The 5,542-nt window shown below is 39.5% G+C and overlaps 1 pseudogene; it reads left to right on the plus strand.

Annotated features, from left to right (window-relative positions):
* The first annotated feature begins 342 nt into the window (after positions 1-342).
* Positions 343-2,699, plus strand: LOC100984981 (olfactory receptor 7A17-like; annotated as a pseudogene).
* Positions 2,700-5,542: the final 2,843 nt, after the last annotated feature.

The raw sequence follows: 5,542 nt of genomic DNA on the forward strand, positions 1-5,542 counted from the left end.
TTTCTCTTTTTAAAAATTTCAGCTTTTCTTACAGATTAAAGGGTACATGTGCAGGTTTGTTACACGGGTAAATTGTGTGATGCTGAGGCTTTGGGTCCTAACAATCCCATCACTCAGGAGGTAAGCATAGGACCCAACAGGTGGTTCTTCAGCTCACATCCCCCTCCCTCCATCCTCTGTCCAGCGGTCTCCAGTGTCAATTGTTCCCATCTTTGTGTTCATGTATATTCGATGTTTAGCTACCATTTATAAGTGAGAACATGTGATATTTGGTTTTCTGTTCTTGCATTAGGTCGCTCAGAATAACGGCCTCTAGCTTCATCCATGTAGCTGGAAAGGACATGATTTCATGCTTTTTTATGGCTGCCTAGTATTCCATGGTGTATAAGTACCACAGTTTCTTTGTCCAATCCACTATTGATGGGCACCTATCACCTTGACTGCTAGTATTCTCTGGACACCTAGGAAAATTAACATCCTCTATCCACCCTCTCCTTTTTACCTTCTTTCTTTTTCTTATTAGCCCTCGTCACCATCTGACACAGTATATGATTTACTTGTATTCTTCTCCATACTTCACTGTAGGAACTTTTGTTTTTCAGTACTGTTCCCTCATTGTCTAGACAGAGCCTGGAACATAGACAACACTCAATTTAAATTCCTCAAATCCATGAAAGAAGTTATCATTAAAGTATTGGTTTTTGTTTTGTTTTGTTTTGTTTGAGATGGAGTTTTGCTCTTATAGCCCAGGCTGGATGGAGTGCAATGGTGCCATCTTGGCTCCCCGCAACCTCTGCCTCCCAGGTTCAAATGATTCTCCTGCCTCAACCTCCCGAGTAGCTGGGATTACGGGCATGCACCACCACATCCGGCTAACTTTGTACTTTTAGTAGAGATGGGTTTTCTCCATGTTGGTCAGGCTGGTCTTGAACTCCTGACCTCAGGTGACCCGCCCGCCTCTGCCTCCCAAAGTGCTGGGATTACAGGCGTGAGCCACCGCACCCGGCAAAGTTTTTAAATACATGACCATTTGGGGAAAAGTTGAGCATCATGGGAAAGGAATTCCTAAGCAGAGATGGGATGGGAGATCTCATAAAGTAGACCAGATTCACACACAAAATATAGAAATTAACTTGTTGACTGTAGGATATAAATAATAGCTTTTCTGATGGGTGAATAAAGCATGCTTATGTCATGTATTTTCTCTCTCTCTCTTTTTTTTTTTTTTATAGTCACCTCTACCGCATGGAACCAGAGAATGATACACGAATTTCAGAATTTCGACTTCTGGGATTTTCAGAAGAACCCAGACTGCAACGATTTCTCTTTGGTAAAAGGTGAAAGATTTATACGATTTGAAGAGAAACCAGAGCATAACGATTTCTCTTTGGAGTGTTCTTATCCATGTACCTCATCACTGTATTTGGAAACTTGCTTATCATCCTGGTTATCATTTTATGCTCCCATCTCCACACCCCCATGTACTTCTTTCTCTCCAACCTGTCCTTTGTAGACATCTGTTTTGCCTCCACCAGGGTCCCAAAGATGCTGGTGAATATCCAGGCACAGAGCAAAGTCATCACCTATGCAGGCTGCATCACCCAGATGTACTTTTTCATACATTTTGTAGGATTGGACAGCTTCCTCCTGACTGTGATGGCCTATGACCGGTTTGTGGCCATCTGTCACCCCCTGTACTACACAGTCATCATGAACCCTCAACTCTGTGGATTGCTGGTTCTGGTATCCTGGATCACAAGTGTCTTGCATTCCTTATTACATAGCTTAATGGTGCTGCAGTTGTCCTTATGCAGAGAGTTGGAAATCCCCCACTTTTTCTGTGAACTTAATCAGATCATCCAACTTGCCTGTTCTGACACCTTTCTTAATGAAATGGTGATGTATTTGGCAGCTGTGCTGCTGGGTCGGGGGATGTCTCGCTGGGATCCTTTACTCTTACTCTAAGATAGTTTCCTCCATATGTGCAATCTCATCAGCTCAAGGGAAGTATAAGGCATTTTCCACCTGTGCATCTCACCTCTCACTTGTCTCCTTGTTTTACTGTACAAGCCTAGGAGTGTACCTTAGCTCGGCTGCATCCCACAACTCACACTCAGGTGCAATAGCCTCAGTGATGTACACTGTGGTCACCCCCATGCTGAACCCCTTCATCTACAGCCTGAGGAATAAGGACATAAAGAGGGCTCCGAAGAATTCTTTGGGAGGGAAACTAGAAAAGGGCCAGTTGTCCTAGGGCTGAAGCTATATCCATGATTGCAAGGCTCAAAGCCTCAGAGCCAGATATTGCTGTTGTTTAATCAGATCATGGAAGTGGAAACTGCTCTTTTTTTTTTTTTTTTTTTTTGAGACAGAGTTTTGCTCTGCTGCCCAGGCCAGAGTGCAGTGGCACCATCTCCGCTCACTGCAAGCTCCACCTCCTGGGTTCATGCCATTCTGCTGCCTCAGCCTCCCGAGTAGCTGGGACTATAGGCACCCGCCACTGCACCCGGCTAATTTTTTGTATTTTCAGTAGAGACGGGGTTTCACTATGTTAGCCAGGATGGTCTTGATCTCCTGACCTCGTGATCCAACCGCCTCTGCCTCCCAAAGTGCTGGGATTACAGGCGTGAGCCACTGCGCCGGGCTGGAAATTGCTCTATTTATTTCCTGAAGTTTCCATTTCTTTTATCTCAACTGCTTCATCAAATTTAAGCAACTCCTATTATTAAGCTTTCCTCTCTCTCTAATATTCAACAGATTTTCCCCTTGTTTGCCTCCTTTCTCAAAGTTATTCCCAACCTTGGGTCAGAAACAATTTGGAGATTCCCATTTGCCTCATAGGGTGATGAGCTGTACTATTCCTATGGAATAAACTACACTTGGCACTGAGGCCATTTATGTAATTTTATTGGAGAAGAATTTCTGAGGCTATGGTTTCTCACTTTTTGTGTTTGTCATTCATTTCTGTATCACTACTTTAATTGATCTTCCTGATAATGTAGACTTTAACATACTAGGGTATTTTATAGCTGGTTATGGGATTTTTCACTCCCATTAGGATCCTGTTCTCTTCTTGAACTCAGTATTCATGGATTCTACTATATTTACTGGCACTGAGTACTTAGTCAAAAGTTGCTCATCAAATAAATGCTCCAAGCGTAGTCTACACAGAAAGACAAACTGGCATAAATCAATTGGCTTTACATGGACTTAGAGTTACAGATGACGTTAAATATGATAGAGTAACATTTTCAGTTATGTACTAAATTTCTATGGAAGGTTTGTTTTCAATGATGTACATCTACTCATTGAAGTGTGGAAGCTTGTTGTTCATGTGTAATGAGGTTTGTTGATCTGAGTGAAAGATTTGGTGTCATGGTCTATATTATTTTATTGTATCATCTTGCTGTTTCTACTTGAAAATTCTAGTGTTACCTACAAATATGACTACTTACATTGTCCAAACAATATTTCCCCCTTTAACAAATGTAATCATAACACAAAATACAGATGATTGAACAATATGTGTGTTTACTTGATCATCAATTCCTTTACATCTTTTATAATCTAAATTCTTTTCAGTCCTCATGATCAAAGATTATTCTGTTTATATCTGGATATTTATATCTTTCCTGAAAGTTGGAAAGTTTTCAGTTATTTTTTTGGTAAGCTTTCTGTCTCTTTGTTTATTCCTTCTCTTTCTTGATTCCTGTTAATTCAAATATTTACCCTCCTTATGCTGCCCTATAGAATCCCATAAGTTTTCTTCACTCCTTTTTATTTTGTTTTTCTCCTCTGAGTGTATGTTTTCTAATAATCTGTCTTCAAGTTCATAGATTATTTCTTCTGCTTTATCAATCCTGCTGTTGACACTGTAGATTGCATTTTTCATTTCATTCATTGTATTTTTCATCTTGAGAATTTCTAGAGTTTTTTGATAATTTCAATCTCTCCGTTAAATTTCAAATTTTGTTCATTTATTGTCTTTCTGATTTTGTTGAATTGTTTCTCTGTATTTTCTTAAAGTTTGCTGCACTTCCTTAAAACAATTATTTTTGAATTCTTTGTCAGAAAGTTCATATATCTCCATTTCTTTCTTTTTATTTAAAATATATAAATAAATATATAATTGTTTTTTAAAAAATTAAAAATCACAATACAACAATAAAAATAATACAAATTTTTAAATAAAGTATAACAACTATTTACAGAGCATTTACACTGTGTTCAGTATTATAAGTACTCTAGAAATGATTTAAAGTATACAGGAGAATGTGCATAGCTGATATGCAAATACTATGCCATTTTATATAAGGGACTTCAGCATCAGTGGATTTTGTTATATGCAGGGTGTCCTGAAACCAATCCCCTGCAGATAATAAGGAATGACTTACTATAAAGAAGAAAAGTGAGAGGTTCGCCCAGGAATAAAGCACTGACCAGATGAATGTTGCATCACTTGAACACATGAGCATTGTAAACCCTATAGTAGGTCTTCCCATCTGGTGAGAAAGATCTCATCTTGTTGATTATTCCTTCAGGCAGAAAATTGTCACTCAGAGGGGATGCTGTGTCTCACTATTCTTATTTTCTGGAACTGTTTTAATGGTATTTTATTTGGGCTTTAAAAATCAGTCCTAGCCATGCATAGTGGCTCATGCCTATAATGTCAGCATTTTGGGAGGTTGAGGCAGGAGGATCACTTGAGCCCAGGTTGTTCCCAGACCAAAGCAAGAGTCAGGCTGCTTATTCTCATGGCCCATTAATGAGATGCAGATGAACTAGGGAGGAAAAGAGTTTTTATTTCTGTAACTGGTTACAGGGAGAAGGCCTGGAAATTATCACCGGATCAACTCAAAAATTACAAAGTTTTCCAGAGTTTATATACCTTCTAAGCTATATGTCTATGTGTAAGTGTGCATTCATCTAAAGACATAAGTGATTAACTTCTTTTAATCTGTAACTAAGATCTGAGTCCTGAAGACCTTCCTCTGGAGCCTCAGTAAATTCACTTAATCTAAATGGGTCCAGGTGCTGGGGTGATTACCCTTATCTTGTCTCCCGATAGATCATGGAGGTTTAGGGAGTTCCTTCAGACCCCCAGTAAACTTGTTTGTGGAGGCCTGGGGAGTTTCTTCAGACCCCCAATAAAACTTGTTTAATCCTAAATGGGTCCTGTTAAGAATTCCTTCATTATCTTCTCACGTTTCAGGGCCCAGGAAAGGCCTAGGCAAAGCTCTGGGTAGCCTTTTTTTTTTTACATTCCAGCCTTTGTATAAAGGCACTGGCCCTATCAGTTTTTAATATTTAACTTAACCACTCAGTCAGTGCTGAAACAGTTGTTAGAGAGGTCTGCTTTAGTAGGACCTAGCCTGCTACAAGGTGTTTGAGACCAGCCTGGCCAACATAGCAAGACCCCATCTCTAACGAAAAAAAAAATGAAAAAAAAAATTGGTCCTTTGTGAATTGTTAAAGATGGTCTATATTCTCTGGAATGGAATAACAAGGAGCATCCAATGGACTTGTTCTGAACCTGTAAAAG

The sequence above is a fragment of the Pan paniscus genome, chromosome 20 (assembly GCF_029289425.2).
Source record: "Pan paniscus chromosome 20, NHGRI_mPanPan1-v2.0_pri, whole genome shotgun sequence".
NCBI classification, from domain to species: Eukaryota; Metazoa; Chordata; class Mammalia; order Primates; family Hominidae; genus Pan; species Pan paniscus.